Genomic DNA, 17,592 nt, shown 5'->3' with positions numbered 1-17,592 from the left:
TTTCTTCCACACTTCCCTCCTTCCAGCTTCCCTCTCTACCTCTCTCTCTTTCCAATCTTCTGAAGTCTTTCAGCCTCCATCCCATTCACATGACAACTGAGTTCTGAAATAGATGCTTCAAAGCATAGCCCAGATCCACCCCCTTCAGGACCAAAGCTCTATTCCCACAACTGCCTTCCCTCTGCTGCTGAAGAGAATGGGCTCCAACAAGGTCAGCCTCCTTTCCAGTAGCAGCACACATCCAATTCAAGGCCAGTGAGTGGGGTTACAGGATCGCTACCCATTCCCATATTTGGGGAACTAGTCTGCAAGGAGCCACTGAAGCATTTATTGTGACTATTTGCTCAACCCCACTTCCTTCACTCTTCTACAGATGTTAACCTGCATATAAACTTCCTGCATATTAAATCTCATCTCAGACTGTCCTTCCTGGGGAACTGGTCAGAGATTACATTTCAACTTTGTTGCACCTAAGAACCACCTGGGAAGCTTGATAAATGGCACAGACTTCACAGAGGAGCCCCTCCTGAGTCCAAGTGACTGGCCTGGGAATCTGCATTTTGAAAAGGGCCTCTGAAGTGATTCTAGTGTTCACAGTTGGAACCACATTGTTAGAACCACATTCTATAATTATTCATTCAGGACAACTAAAGCCAATGGCCAGACTCATCCTTTATTTGCACATTAACTTGTATGTGTTTTTCTTCATTTATTCATTCATTTAATACATATTTAATAAGCCTCCATTACATAGCAGAACCTGGGATATGAGAATATAAAAGTGTTGGGAAAAGATCACCATGGTCCTGATATCACAGAACATGCAGTTCGAATGAAGTACAGACACAGAAAAAGTCACACATTGTTCAATGTGGTCAATGAGAATTTGGGTGAAATATAGCATGCTAAGGGAACACAGATGAAAGACAGTAGTCCTGGAGGGAGATAGGACACGCTTCTTGGGAGGAATAATACTGAAATAGAAGCTTGAAGAATGAGTGGACATTAGGAAAGCAAACGACAGTGGGATTCTGAGTGCAGGGTCATTCAGGATAATTAACCAAGAATAGAAAAAGTATGCACCAGTGCCTGGAAAGAAAAGAACGTGACAGGGTAGGTAAACTAATGAATTTGGTTTAGTATAAAGTGAGAGTGGGAGTAGAAAGAAATTAGTGTGGAGATAGACAACTAAGGAAAATATACTACTGCCACATGTGTCCAAAAAACAACATTCTCCAAGAATTTCACTAAGAATGAATCCTACATTGCTCAGTGACAAAGGTGACTAGCTAGCTCATTTTCTATACACTTCCATGTGTAAAGACCTTGGTTCATTTCCTTCATGAAAACAATACCAGTCTCCTTGTCATTCTTTTGTGAGCAAGAGAGCCCTCTTCATTGTCTGAACCAATTTCTCAGTACCTAATTAATATCTTGTTTTTAAATCTGATCTCTTTTCTCTGGTTTGTGCCCTTAGCCTTCTCTCTAAATTAAATTTTACACAATGAGTACCAAAGGCTTTTCATAATCAATTGTCCTCTCTGAAATGTAGTCATTAAACCTCTGCCCTATCATTTCTGTAAATGCCATTGTTAGATTCACATCTATCATTTAGTTGAATTCCTGTCTGCTCATACTTAACGTTTTTTCCCTGAAACACTATGGTTGAGTTCAAAATAATTTCTTCAAAGTATAATCTGCAGCATACATTGCAAACAATATAAAAATCTCCATAATGTATGGCCTATTTGGTCCTTGATGTTAAAATGAGGTGATATTTATATGTGTAACTGTCATGTGGATAAATATACTGAGCATTAATAGTGGTTTGAAAGGATTTTCTTTTACGCTGCAATATAAAATAGCTAAAAAGAAATAATAAGCCAACTTAAATATCTTACTATTGAAAAAATGTCTTTTCAACAGTTGTAAAAATATCTGCCATTACACAGGAGTAAGCGCGCACACACACACACACACACACACACATATATATATATGGCACATCATATGAATTCTGGTTATCCCTATGAAGTCACAAGTTTCCTGCTTTTCTTTTTTCTAACACCCAGCTTGAATAATAACACAATTAAAAAATAAAGTTACAATGTCAGCAGGTATAAGTGAACGAAATTAATGTGCAGTGTATTTTTCTGTTCTTCCAGAGAAATCTTATATGCAACATAAACAGATTCACTTAACAGCATTGACAATGTAAGGATTTTTAGTTGTGGTTATTAAGCCTCTTTACCAAATAATTCTCCTTTTATTATTGAGCTAGTTCACAAATAACAGCTGTTGAAAATGTCAGATGTTAATGAGGCAGGGCCACGCAAACCTGAATTGTAGCATTCTTTTTTCCTTTGGTGTCATGAATATGCCAGAATGGGCAGACTCTGATAATAATACCATCTTGCAATTCTCTAAGCGCTCTGCAGACTAAAGTGCATCAGGCTGCCATTAATCCCACTTATCACTCTGACAGCTCAGTAATTACACTACTGCTATAGCCAGGTAGTCCTAATAAAATATCAACCACTGCACTGGAATGCATACTGGTGAGATGTTTTATTAAACTTTGAGGGGTGGGGGTTGATCATCAAGTGACATTAGTGTTGACCTATTTTTCTATTTGACAATAAATTATCCTTTGACCATGCCATAATAGATATTACAGAGTGCATTTACTGTACCAAATCAGAAAGGTACTGCATTACAATGATATAGGCAAATGGTGTAAATAAAATAGCAGAAATGCATGTCAGAATGTTATTACCTAAATTGCTTTAAATGATTGATACCATGAAAAATCACAGACACAGTACTTAGGGGAATATGTCAACAATTATTGTAAACCACAGTTCCACATAAATTTCTCCTTAAAAGTAAAATTCAAATTACACTTGTTTTCATCTTTAGTCATTTAATTCCCCTTTTACCTTTCAAAGTTACTCTCTTATAGTGCTGTTTATTTTTAAATGCATAAGCAGCAAAAATTAATTCAGATAAACAATTATGTCATACTTTTTCCCCAAATAGTTGTTATAAAGTTAAAGAAGTGTATTCGATTTTTTTTAAACTACAAGGAAACAACTTAGAGTTTTCACTAGTCATACACTTTTTAAATTTTTGTATTTAATACAAAGCGTAACAATGAATTTCACTAAGAGCAAAATATAGAATATTTAATCAATGTTAATCTTTCATGATTCGACATGACCATAAAAAATGTACGAAAACTTAAGTACTGTTACTTAAAGGCCAAAAACTATTAAAGATATATTTATCCATGGTATTTCTCTAGAGAAAGAGAAATATGATATCAGTGAGGCTAGACAGTTTGACTCCATAGTATGACACCAAAAATATTATAGTGAGTAATGAAACAAGCGGCATTTCATTCTTCACACATCTGAGAACAGATGCCTGCTTCTTTTATTGGTAACCATCCACAGCATTTGGGATTGTAACCTATACTTGTTAAAGAATTTTCTACTCATGAGTTTAAATATCTGAATTAATTTCTTTCTCAGTTAAAAAATAATAGTAATGATAAAGCACATACACACAAATCTATCTGAAACCCTTAAAACTCCCACTGCATTGTCTTAGCTTTGCTAGACTTTGATTTAATTGAATCAGCACTGTTTCATCAGGCTATGTAAATATACATTAATCTATATATAATGGCATTAAGCAAGAAAGTATTTACATTAAAAATTAAAATATTTTCCTAATATTAATAGTGCATTTCCTTAGATATTTAATGTTCAATATAATCATTTGGAAAGTCTACCTAATTTAGATGTATCAGATGGATTTAAAACCTTGTTTCCCTACCCTATAAGCACCAGTGTAGGAAAATATATAGTTTAGTATCTTCCCCAATGGTGCAGTATGTCTACTGAAAACCGGGCAGAATCAACTATCAAGTTGAAAAGAAATGTGAATAAAGAAATCAAAGTTGGAAGTGTCATACATGTATGAGTTCCACAACTTCTATCCTTTGCTTCCAGATCCTACCATAATAAAAAGAGACAAGAAAGATGGCTAATATCTTTAAAACATGATGGGACTAACTCCATGTTCTGATCCATTAAGCAGTCAAAACAGCCAAAAGCCATCCTCAGCTTCCAATAATTATCTGTCTATTTATACCTCTGTGCTTCTCTTAATAATCCATTAACAGCCCTTCCTATGTACTTCTGACTCTGCTTCTCTGATTACACCACAGGTTCTTAATAGCTTAGGGCTATCTGGAACTAACTTTGAATATTCTTAAATATGCATCTTGCCCCAGCCTTTATTATACTGAGCTGGAATCTATGATAACATCAATAAAAATAACTGAATTTTTAATGCTGTGCAGCATTCCGCCTTTTAACCACACCTATGATGTTCGTGTTTTGAGGCTTTTAATATTTATTTACATGTATAAGTTAATACCAAACATAATTTTAAATAGCTATTTATCTACTAGAAATTTCCTTCTGCACATGGGTGCTTCAAAAGGATTCAAGAGAAGCAAATTTAGAACAGAACACAATTCACACAACTGATGCTCAAAATTATTTACTGGATGATAATAACCAGGAAGCTGGAAATAAAACATAGTTGAGAACTTTCCTACAAGTATTTTCTGAAGTCTATGTCAGGGGATTATTGGTTTTACCATATAAAAGCTTTAAAATGTATAGTTTATACTTTTTTGCATATTTTGAATTAAATGAAGGTACTTACATTAAATTCTATACTCTTTATTTATCTTCATCCATAACAGATTCCTAAAAATTTATAAGATACTTCTATCTCTACCTCATAGATGAGGCTCCAGTCATCTCCCACAAGCACAAAAGACCAGTGGCCAAGGCAGTGGAGGAAACGACTAAAACACATTTAGTATCTTACACCCAGGACTATCCCATCTACGTATAAAAACAGGTTAGAATTTTAAAAGGTGGTATTCTACTGACCCCATCTCTTGATGACATCAGTGCTTCCTTGCCAGAGTAATTTGAAGACTGAGAAAAAAGCAGTTAAGAAGTCACAGCTAGAAAAAGACTACAGTATTATCTCTCCTGGAGTCCAATTTTAGTTTAGGGAAAAAAAAGTAAAAGGTAGTCTTGACTGTCTCCTCAAGAGGTTTCTCAAGTCCAGATGAAAAGGTTGGGTTTTACAGTATCACGCAGTTTTGAAGGCTTACCCAACCTTAGTAGTCACTGAGGCACTATGACTCAGAGAAGGAAAGTGACTTATCCTAAATCTTCCTCAGAGTTTATGGCAAGCTTTTCTAACTCAATCCATTGTCTGTTCTAGTCTGTAACATTTATTTTCTTCTAATTCATGTGCGATTATTAGGAAGCTAGTTTTATTGCAATTTTAAGCAACTGTGATTTAGCCATTTGTGCTGAAAATATACTTTGATTAGCATATCCTTATTAAAAACTTAAATATGCCACAAAAATCCTCAATAGCATAAGAAACCACAACCTCAATCAAGTCCTTCATGCTGTCTTACAAGCAAATAAAATATCTTCATAAAAACTTAGTACATATCACCTTTTATAAAATTTTAAACAAAGATTGCCCTGTTTTACTATACAGGAAAAAGATATCTTTATGATTGTTAAAGACTGTTGCTCTTAAATGTATTTGTTTTGCTTTCTTACCTTGAAAGAGATCTGGACAAAGAAGAAAAAGATTCAAAAATAGGCTTTTGGCATACAGTGGTGGAACAAGAAAGATGTGATGGAAATGGTATACATTAATAACCGCAAAGGAGTCACTGGGAGAAAATATACACATCATGAATACAGGTACAGACAGTTATAACCAGGAATGAAAACAGAACAGAGCCCATATAAAGAAAGTAGCGTCAGTACTTAACACTTTCTGAATCTACTGGGGCTCTCACTTATTGGAAATATAAACGCTATATAAATGAAAAGATTTAAATAGTAACACTGAACAACACTGACCAAAAGGCCAAAAGAAAACGTTTTTGTTTTTTTTTGTTTTGGGTTTTTTTGTTCCTAAATGAATGTACTGACAATTATGCTGAAAATTATGGGATTGAATGAAATTACTGTAGGTTGCAGCATGAAGGAAAAGTGTCCCAATTCTGACTACTCCCTGTTAGAAAGTTATTTATGGAGCATAAGATCGTGGTTTATAAACTGAATTGTTAAAATTGAACAAAAATAAGTTATTAATTACAACTATTAGAAGTAATTAAATATTAGCTATTCACCAGTTTTTATATATCAATAATACAGAAACAGTAACAGTAAAGTCAATGAATACAGGAAAAAATACGTAAAAGCATTCATTAAATGTTTTCCTGCCCAGTAGATATCTGAGCACTAAAATAGCTGATATAATTTGATCCCTGTCACCTGCAGCTACAAGTGAGGTACACTCTAATCAAGAAAACCAGAGAATACCATAGATAAAAGCTCTGCTTTATGTCCTGGAGGGACGGGCTTGTTGGCAACCCTCTCCTAGGAAGCCATTCTTTATTCACCTTAAAGATGGTGGGGACTGAGAGTATGTACTTAAAGGGATTGAGGAAGATGGCATGATTCAAGAAGATCAAAGTTTCTTCTGTCTTGTAGTAATGAGGAAAATAGCGATAAGCCATGTACCTAGGATAGGATGCTTTATAGAATCTGTCTATATTTAGCATAAGTCAGTCAGATAATACATAGCATATATGTATTTAGTGTGTGCATTCACCCAGACTTTCATGTATGCTAATATTAAGTGCTCAAATGTGCTTGCTCATCCACAGCCTTTAAGTGTATTAACTCAGAAAACGTAACATTGAGGTTAAGAGTACAAGCTCCGGTGCTTGATTGCTCATATTTAATTGTTGACTTCACTTTACTGGTTTTAAGATGTTAGGCAAACGACTTAAACTCTCTGAGCATGAGTTTTCTCACTTGCAAATGCGGATAACTTGTACATCAAATTGTTGCAATAATTTTTAAAGATTATACCCTTATATGCATTTCTTTAGTAACAGGTATTCTCTATAATCTTCAACATATTCTGAAAGTTATATATTGCTTTATCTTCCTTAATGTGGAAGGAGGTAGTGAAGTGTCAAGGTGTAATGTTTTATAATTATTTATGTACATTTAACATAGCAGACATCTGACAAACATACACATATGCTTTAAGTCTTCATTTTCTCCATACAGGATTTCAGAAGAAGGAAAAGTTATTTTCCTCTCAGGAGAACCACAGAAGACTTCTTAGACTGAGAAACTTATGCTGACAGTTGAGGAACAGGTAGGATTTGACCATGTAGAGATTAGTATAATAGAAATGAATACTGAGACCAAGTTATCAATGCTATACGGTTCTTTTTATTCTACACAGCAGCTGCCACCACACCATGTACATTTTAACTGCTCAAAAATGTGAAATGAATGAACAAATGAATGAAAAAAATACAGGGAAAAGAAACTATTGCCTAATGCAATCCATTAAAATAGATCATGCCGTTGCCAGCACACCACGTACATTTAACTGCTCAATAATGTGGAATGAATGAATGAATGAATGAATGAATGAATGAATGAATGAAAAAACACAGGGAAAAGAAACTATTGCCTAAGGCAATCCATTAAAATAGATTATGCCGCTGCCACCACATCATGCACATTTCACTACTCAATAATGTGAAATGAATGAATGAATGAAAAAAATAGAGGGAAAAGAAACTATTGCCTAATACAATCCATGAAGATAGATTATGGCTTCATCCAGGATGAAGACTATAATTCAGCCAGGCGTGGTGGCTCATGCCTACAATCCCAGCACTTTGGGAAAGGTCATGGTGGACCGTTCCAAAGATTACGAGGTCAGGAGATTGATACCATCCTGGCTAACACGGTGAAACCCCGTCTCTACTAAAAATACAAAAAAAATTAGCCAGGCGTGGTGCCACACACCTGTAATCTCAGCTACTCAGGAGGCTGAGGCAGGAGAACCGCTTGAACCCGGGAGGCGGCGGTTGCAATGAGCCGAGATCACGTCACTGCACTCCACCCTGGGTGACAGAGCGAGACACCATCTTAAATAAATAAATACATAAATAAATAAAACAAAAGACTATAATTCATCTTTGGTTCTCAGTGTATATCCTAGATGGCACATGTATAGGTGCTCATGTGTGTTTAGGAAACATTTCTCAGTCACTGTACTTCAGGAAATCAAACAAAAATACATGTCAATCTCATCAGTGGTCCAATATTATTTACATTGTACTGTATATGGAATCCTTTCCTGTTGAGGCTTTTGGTTGTTTCCCTATGGTAATGGTATGATGTAAAAAATATTCTCCTAAAATAATTAAATTAAAAATGATAGGTTGAACAACACAATGTACTGTGAAACTTGTACTGTTGAAAATGGCTACATTCTAGCTAAAAATGTGACTGGTCTTTATTATGGGTTTGAAAAGTATCTGAAGGATGCAACTGGTAAGTATGAGGATATATGTGACAAAAGATGCTTTCCTTTATTCCTGCTCCACACATTATCTCCTAGCTATTCTGTACAGCCTATCTCCCTTCCTTTTTTAATTGTTGTCATCTTATGATATGGCAACAAAATATTTCTTATGTTCCAGGGTAGGGTAGCAAATTTCCCTGACAAAGTAGGCTATCCATGTATAAATATGGTCTGTCTTTCTGTAAGTTCTGAAAGTTATATATTGCCTTCTCTTCTTTAATGTGGAAGGAATTAGTGAAGAGTCAAAGAAAAATGTTTTACAATTATTTATGTACAATAAGCATAGTACACATCTGACAAACATATACATATGCTTTAAGTGTTCAGTCCAACGATTTTTACATTTTGCACTGGTCATATGAATTAACCAGGCAAAAGCAAACCAAGGATACTCCCATATATGCATTTCGTTTCTCAAAATCCTTCCAGAGTCTTACAAAGAATTCAGTTAAGAGTTTTAATAGAGAAGAGTTTTAATAGAAGAGTTTTAAAGAGTTCAGTTCACAGTTTTAATAGAGAAATACCTATATCTTATATACCACATTAATTTGAATATGTTTACATAAATGCAACCACATATATCCATAATATATAATAGTTACACATTTAGTTAACATGTAGCCATATTCAGAAGCCCATTCAGAGTAACTTTTATAATCCCATCATTTTATAGTTACTATTTTTAATTTAACTAAAACAAGCCATATGTAATTATTTTTTGGAAACCAAGATATTGTTGCTTGCTCACCACCACTATGGTTCCCTTCATATTCTAGACAGCTATTACATGATGCTTAATACACTTTTGATCCTTCACAGACCATGATGACAGTACTAACAGTTTTTATTACAGCTTTCCTACTGCACTGTAATCTTATTTCACCTGGACCATTTCCCCACTAGTGTTATAAATGCTTTGCTTTATATCAAATAATTACCCAGACTTCACAGAAAAAAAAAATTTTGTGTTGCATATTCACATGCTATGCAAATTATCTTCTTAATTTTTGAAACACCTGTTGTATGTTTATCTTAATTTCAATGAAGCCCCTTTAGAAAAGTTTAAAAAACTAATATATATTTTTCATAGATGCCCTAGAAGTAAACTTTTCATCAAACTTCAAAACTGAGAAAACTCTATATTTTATGACATATTTGCAGACAATTTCAGAAATAATATATTAGTAATAGTAATCTGACATACAGATTTACAGTGCATGTACCCCAGAACTCAACGAAAAATAAAAATTTTTAAAAAGATGTGAAAGTCTTTTTAAAAAAGATGTGAAAGTCACATTGTTAAATCCACAAATAAAATAGGTTATTGGTTCCTATACAATTCCTAGATGTATGGAATATGTTTGTTGTGAAAAAAACAGTATGTAGACAAATACATAAACCTACCTTAGGGCATGTGGACTAAGATTTGGGATAGATTTTACTTTTCACAATGCTGTATTGTTTGCATTTTTTGCAGTAAGTAAGTATAACTTACACTATTAAAAAACAAGACATAGATGTTGACGAAAATCACATTATCTTAAGTAATTTTTACTCTTTGCACTGGTCATATGAATTAACCAGGCAAAAGCAAACCAATGATACTCTCATATATGAAATTCCTTTCTCAAAATCCCTCCAAAGCCTTAAAAAGAATTCACTTAAGAGTTTTAATAGGGTGACCATAATTGATATACAACTCACCATAGGTTTGAACTACATGAGCTCACTTACACATTGGCTTTTTTTTCAACCAAACAAGGATTGAAAATGCAGTATTTGTGGAATACAAAATTTGCCTATATGGAGGGCCAACTGAGGAACTTGAGTATGTGCAAATTTTGGTATATGCAAGGGTCCTGGAAACTCTCTAGCATATACCAAGGATAACGATATTTCTGAGTATTTGGTGGCTCATACATCTACCATAAAAAAGGGCTGAGGTGGATGTAAAGAATACTGAGTGCAAATGCAAGTTCTGGAGGCACTCATTAATTAAGCTGAAACAATAGTAAAAAAAATTTGGCCTTAAAATTAAAAGATAGTATTCATCAATAATAGAACCTTGAAGTAAATAAATGTTTCCACATATTAGTCATCTAGGTATAACTGAATAACAAATAATTCAACTCAAAATTATTAAAAGGTTCTGTGTTCTAAGTCTGTGATGGCAAAAGGGAGGAGTTACTAGAACTTACTTAGAAGATGATAACTTAATATATTGGACACATACTTCATGGAGAGGGCTTTCAAAATATATATATATACACACATATATATACACATACAAACATATATGCATACACAGACACACACACACACACACATATATAGAAGGGGACAGTGGCTCATGCCTGTAACCTCAATGCTTTGGGAGAGTTACTTCAGGTCAGGGTTCCATATCAGCCTGTGCAACACAGAAAGACCCTGCCTGTACAAAAAAAAAAAATATATATATGAAAGAAATTAGCCAGGTATGGTGTCTCTACTTTAGGCACAGCTACTCTATAGACTGAGGCAGGAAGATTGCTTGAGCCCAGAAGGTCCAGGCTGCAGTGACCTATGATTGCACCACTGCACTCCAGCCTCGGTGACAGAACACTGTCTCTAAAAATGATTTTTTTTAGATAGAGTCTCTCTCTGTTGCCCTGACTGGAGCGCAGTCGTGCCATCTCAGCTCACCGCAACCTCTGCCTCCTGGGTTCAAGCTATTCTCATGCCTCAGCCTCCCAAGTAGCTAAGATCACAGGCCTGTGCCATCACACCCAGCTAATTTTTATATTTTTAGTAGAGACTTTCACCATGTTGGCCAGGCTGGTGTCGAACTCCTGACCTCAGGCAGTCCACCCACCTCAGCTTCCCAAAGTGCTGGGATTACAGCTGTGAGCCACTGTGCCTGACCTAAAAAAGATTTTTTTTTGTGTGTAGTTTTTTTCTTTAAAAGTGCAACAGTGATTGCCATTATTATAGAGGCTGAAATAGCACATTTGGAAACCAATGGCCGTATATGAATTGTATTCCTCTTAGAACTGTTGAGTTTCACGTGTGGCGTCCATACAAGTTTATTTGGTAGTTTTATTCCATAAAAATGGTGCCACTCTCTCATTTACAAAAATAAAAAGCAAACCTTCACACACACGCGTGCGCACGCGCACACACACACACATTAAATTTAAATTAAATTTAAATTTAAATATTCATTCATTTTACTTAGCTAAATCTATGTTGATTATGCCAAATGAAAGGATAATTTATTCAGCACAATTTTTTTTCTAAAGTTTTAATGCAATCCTGGTGATCTTTTTAAAATCCCTATCTGATCATGATATTCTCCTTAAGCGGAGAATCTTGGTACAATATCATCTCTGAGCCTCGGCTTCTATTGAATTTCCACAGCTAGAGCTGCAACACCTGCCCGATGCTAGAACTCTGCTCATAGTTCCATGTGTAGGTCATTTTCAAACTGTGCATTCCACATGCTCTTCCCTTTCCTGAAGAGCCATACTTCAAGTTTCCATCAGAATTCAGCTCAGATGTCTCCTGTGGAAACCCCTGGCTATCATGCTTGGAGCCATTCTGATCTCTCATAGCACCCCGTGGGTTCCTTTATGAAAGCAATTATCACATTGGACTGTAACAGCTGATTCACTTTTCTAGTCTATCTTCTATTTCCTCCTCCAGTGCGAAAATGGTTGGGTTCCTTTGTCTTTGAGGTTAGTCTACTTGGAAATAGATTAATTTGAATTCAGATGAAAAAGTCAGAATTTTGGCAATAATCCAGTTTTTGTACAGTTAATGTTTGGTAAAAATTATTTGTAAATAATTGTTCTTCAAATTTATGTAAATAACAAACCTTTATAATTTAAACATTATATTTAATTTATTTAGTAGGTATTTATGCAAGGGGTTACTATATACTAGCATTGTTCTATGTGTTTTATGTTAACTCACTTAATTTTCATAATCACTCAATGAGGTAGATATAAATATTAACTCCTATCTTTATAAAAACCCGATGAGGTAGATACTGTTGTTATTCTCATTCTAAAGAAAAAGATATTAAGGCACAAAATTTGCTCCTCTGATTTAGGTTTGAAATATGTTATTGCCTATTTGTATGATCCTGGTAATCATCAAGTAGTTAATAAAGATCTCCTAAAAATCTATAATTCTGGTTAGTTCTGCCACTTCCTCAGAACAGAGTATGGTGACATCAGGGCTTGTCTCATAGTTTGTGAAAGGTAGATTCAGGACTCCTATCCAGGTTTGACTTGCTCTACAGACCAGCCTGTGAGGATCATCATTTCATTTCTGCAATAGTTCTCATAATGATAACCAGTAATCCCAGAGAACTTGAGAAAGTTTCCTGAAATAACACATTAAAACCATGTATATCATAGTCATTACTATGTATTTTATAGATGACTGATTTTAGAAACAAGCAAACAAAAACTCCTCATTTATTTACTAGGAACCCAGCAATAATACTTGCAGATCATGTAATTATTTACAAAGCATTTTCTCGTATGTAAATTACCTGTAGAAATCAGTAAGACCAATCATTCCAGTAGAAATAATAGACAAAATAAAAGCAATTAGAAACAACATGTATAGGCCGGGCGCGGTGGCTCAAGCCTGTAATCCCAGCACTTTGGGAGGCCGAGACGGGCGGATCACGAGGTCAGGAGATCGAGACCATCCTGGCTAACCCGGTGAAACCCCGTCTCTACTAAAAAATACAAAAAACTAGCCGAGCGAGGTGGCAGGTGCCTGTAGTCCCAGCTATTCGGGAGGCTGAGGCAGGAGAATGGCGTAAACCCGGGAGGCGGAGCTTGCAGTGAGCTGAGATCTGGCCACTGCACTCCAGCCTGGGCGACAGAGCGAGACTCCGTCTCAAAAAAAAAAAGAAACAACATGTATAACTATCAGAAATATGAGGCATAATAGATACAATAAAAATACATATATAATAGATAAAATAAAAATACATATCCAATCTGTATAACCATGACTCTAAACTAATTATGTCCCTATCCAGCATCTGGAATATTATATAACATGACAAAAAAGTAGCTCAGAACAAAACTGTCCCCATTAAAACTATTGTGTGGAACACTATAACCTCATGCAAGCTTTTGTATGAAATGGCTTAAGACATGATTTTTGTTCTTAGGCATTTAATGCTTAAGGATTAATGCTGATGTTGCACATAAAGAATATGTGGAAATTTCAGGAAATTAATGAATATGGGTGAAAAACAGATAAGAATATAAATGTTTAATCTTCTCAATTTAATTCATATCTTAAGGTAGACCACGTTTTCGGGCAATGGCACTGCTTGGAAAGTGAACTAATATGAAGATCTATTCATTAAGAGAATATTTTTTTGAGAAAATTAGCCTAGAAGCTAAAGGACACAATGTTCAGAAATAATATCTTGAATAACATCATTAAAATTAGCTGCCTAGAGCTTAATATGATTTAAACTTGAAAAACAGGAAAATAAAAAAGCTAAGGGTAAATAATATATAGTTTTGTAAAAATGGAAAATTCCCTCCACTATGCTCCTAATGAAATGCATAAGAGCACTGACAATGCTGTCACAGTATGTCACATGCTCCATGAATTTAAGAAAGCTGAATGAAGAATTTGAGCGAAGGTAATAGTACTTAAATGTGTTTGTGTTCTGCAGAATCTTAACATGTTATTTGCATTGTTCCTTCATTCTTTGTTTTCTTCTTTCCTTCAGTCAACAAATATCTATAGAGCACTTAACTAATTTCTTGAGATTTTTCTAGGTGCTGGAGATAACAGGATGAATAAGTTACAGGTTCTGCCCTCAAGAATCTCACAGTGGTGGAGTCAGATCAATAAATGCTCATCCTCAGATTATATAGAGGTGGGGTAATAGAAAGATAAGAGATACAGGGTGTCTTTTTCTTCAATACAAACCCAAGTTGAGAGGTACACTCATTTGTTCACTCCTCTATCTTCAAAGCTTAGCATCATGCTAAAGACACAATGACTGTTCAATTTTCATTTGTTGACTAACAGAATGGGGTATTTATTTGTTTCTTCAGGAAGAATGAGAGAGAGAGAGAGTGTGTGTGTGTCTTGTGGACAGGCCAAATAACACATGGCTTTAAGAAGACACAGAATGTGAGGAATTGAAAGCATTTGTTACTATCCTACTGAAAGTGGCATAGAGGTTGCAGGACAGTTCTCTGAATGGCCTTGCACCAACCCGGTTCTCCCCTCTTTCCTGCCTGTAGGTCTCAAGAATAACTACAGCATGTGCTGTAAATGCAGCATCCTGAGCAAAGTAGCACAGATCAAGCTCTGTTCTAGTCTCCTCTAGAAACAGAGTCCTTCAACACATTAACCCAATATGTCCTATGACCCTGGGGTATAAAATCCAGGGCAGGCTGCTTCCCTGAGTCCCTCAACTGTGATGCCAGTGGGATGCCCCCATTAGTGATATCATCCACACCTAAGCACCTTTCCTAAACCTTGGAGGACTGGCTCATAATGAGTCTTAGGCTCCTGTTTTCTCCACTGTATATCTGTAAGTAATAAACCTGCTTACATGCAACAAGTTGTCTCACGTTTTGTCTCACCAGACTCAGACAAGCTGGTAACAGTGCATGACGAATCTGCTTCACAGAGCTTTCTACCCAACTACATTTAATTCACCCTCACTGTAAACAAATCATCCCTTCTTTCAAGTGATCTCTCTTCTTTTATCCACACACCATACATTTGGTACCCACCACAACACAATATCATAAAAGGCAGTATGGTTTAATGGATTCTGGATTTAAATCCAGCTCTATTATTAGCTTTGTGATCTTGAGAAAGTTATTTAAATCCTTTGTGCCCCAGTTTCCTCATCTAAATTGCTAATTATAGTCTAGACATTATACCATTATAGGGAGGATTAAATAAATAGTACATGTGGAACATTTGGAACAGTTCCTGCCATTAATGAGTGCTCAATAATGTAAATCATTGTTGTAAATCATTTGTATTATAATCTAGGCACAATGGAGAATACAATGTAGGAAATGAGCGCTGTTTTTTAATAGCTACTGTGAAGTATAGAGCTATGGTGAAAACTGTAAAACAGTGACTGCCACATCAGTTACTGTGAAAATAAATGAGATAATTATGACAAGCACCAACATCATATTTATAGTAGCTGCTCAATAAATGTTAACTAGAAAACATGATGAAAAATATCTCAATCTTCCAAGCCAATCACGGAGGAACACAGAAGGGAAGTAGTATTATGTTGAATAAAAATAAACTGTGTAACCAAAGAGATTATAAGAATAAAATTGTAAATGCCACGTGCATCCATTAGGATTATAATGAAAGCAGCAGCCATACCACAAAGCCAAACACAAAGTGATCTCCATAGATACTACACTTGCACGATGAGTTACATTACACAATGACTTGAAAATCATTATTATCTTATTTCTTCAAGTGACCTCTTCCTTAGTTCATTAAAGGTTTTGATGGGACTGCTTCAGTAACAAATTCTGTATTTCGGTAGTGTAGATAAATTTTTATGTCAACAGTAGAAAGAAGTACTGAAGCCCAGGGTTGTGGGAGCAGGCAGGGAGGCCAATGAATCTCCCTTTGTCAAAGGAAGATCTCTGATGGAAGTTTGAGTTTTGCCTCTTTTATTCCTCACATCTAAAATGGATATTTTTCCAAAACATGAATGCCTTCCATATGATGAGACAACACTAAAATTTCTGCTTTAATTAAACAGAAAGAAGAAGAGAAACATTTTAAAATAATATTACAGAAATTTTTCTTATGTGCCACCTTTTCATTAAGCTGTGAAATTTCTCACCTGCTCCCTACTTGGCATTTTTTTAAGGTGAACTTTTCAGAACAACCCCACCGAGAGGAAATTGCTTTGCAAGCTAGGAAGATATTAATCTGTTCTCCCAGCATCATGGGTGCATAAATCCCTTTTTATTGAAGAGGTGTTGTTAAAGTTCTATATATAAGATGACAGTACAGTATTGATTTTGGTAATGCTAATACAAAAGCAGTATTTTCAGTAAAATATGCTATATTCTTTCAATTTTCCTGCCTTTGCTCTTGCTTTTCCTTCAATACAAAATACGTGACTGCTCATTCCCACTCCCTATCTGGCAGGTTTCTGGGCATCCCTCAAGATACAGCATTAGGTGTCATCTCCTGTTGAGAAGCTTTCCTCAACTACCACCCCCCGACTCCTCCTAAAGGTTATTTTTTCCTTATTCATATCCCCACATTTTTCAAACTATAATATAATTAATTTGTAAGCTAACTGTATCCCCAAATATCCTGATAGGTCTCAGGAGGACATTCATTCATTCAGTAAATATTGTTTGAGTACCTGTTAGGTCCAAGGTCAATGGAAAACGATGGCAAGTAAAACAGAGACAGATTCCTTCTGTAACTTAGAATTAAACAAGTGAACAAACAAACATTGCATTGTAGACTAAGTTTAAATCATGAGAGCACAGCACAGTGAGATCAGGGTATCAGGGAGGTCTTCCTGCTAAGTCAAGAAGCAGCAGGAGTTAGCCAGGGTGAGGAGACACGTGGAAGAAGCAGAAGAGATGTGCAAATACCACGAGATGGCAGGAGGCCCAGCATTTGGAGGATTTGAAAGAAGGCCCTGGTGACTGAAGCAGGAGGTGAGTCCAGGGAGGCTGAGGAGGGCAAGGAAAATGCCAGGTTAGTCTTTCATTTTCAGCAGCAGCTACACCAGGTGTTCAACAAACGCTTTTTGAATAAATAAATAATAACACTAACAAAGATAACTATGCCATTGCTTGGTTTTTGAGGGTATGAGTTCCTATCTTGAAAAAAACTGAAATTTTTAGAAGGTAATTTACCTCCCATTACTATACATAGGAATATTTTTGCCTTGTTAAGACTTTCCCCTTTTCATACACTTAAAAATAATGTCAAGAGCTATAATTCAGTATTAAATACAGAATATAAAGTATTTACAATGCAAGTAACTAGAAAAACACACATCTTACATACATCAGCTTCCAGGGC

General features: G+C 35.5%; 1 protein-coding gene across 5 annotated transcripts in view; it reads right to left on the bottom strand.

The window, feature by feature from the left end:
* Positions 1-17,592, bottom strand: part of DPYD (dihydropyrimidine dehydrogenase) — an 860,002-nt gene that overhangs the window by 662,440 nt on the left and 179,970 nt on the right. The window lies entirely within an intron of this gene.

This window comes from Macaca mulatta, chromosome 1 (genome assembly GCF_049350105.2).
Source record: "Macaca mulatta isolate MMU2019108-1 chromosome 1, T2T-MMU8v2.0, whole genome shotgun sequence".
NCBI classification, from domain to species: domain Eukaryota; kingdom Metazoa; phylum Chordata; class Mammalia; order Primates; family Cercopithecidae; genus Macaca; species Macaca mulatta.
Note: the sequence above shows the minus strand (reverse complement) of the source record. Positions and strands in the feature narration are given on the sequence as shown.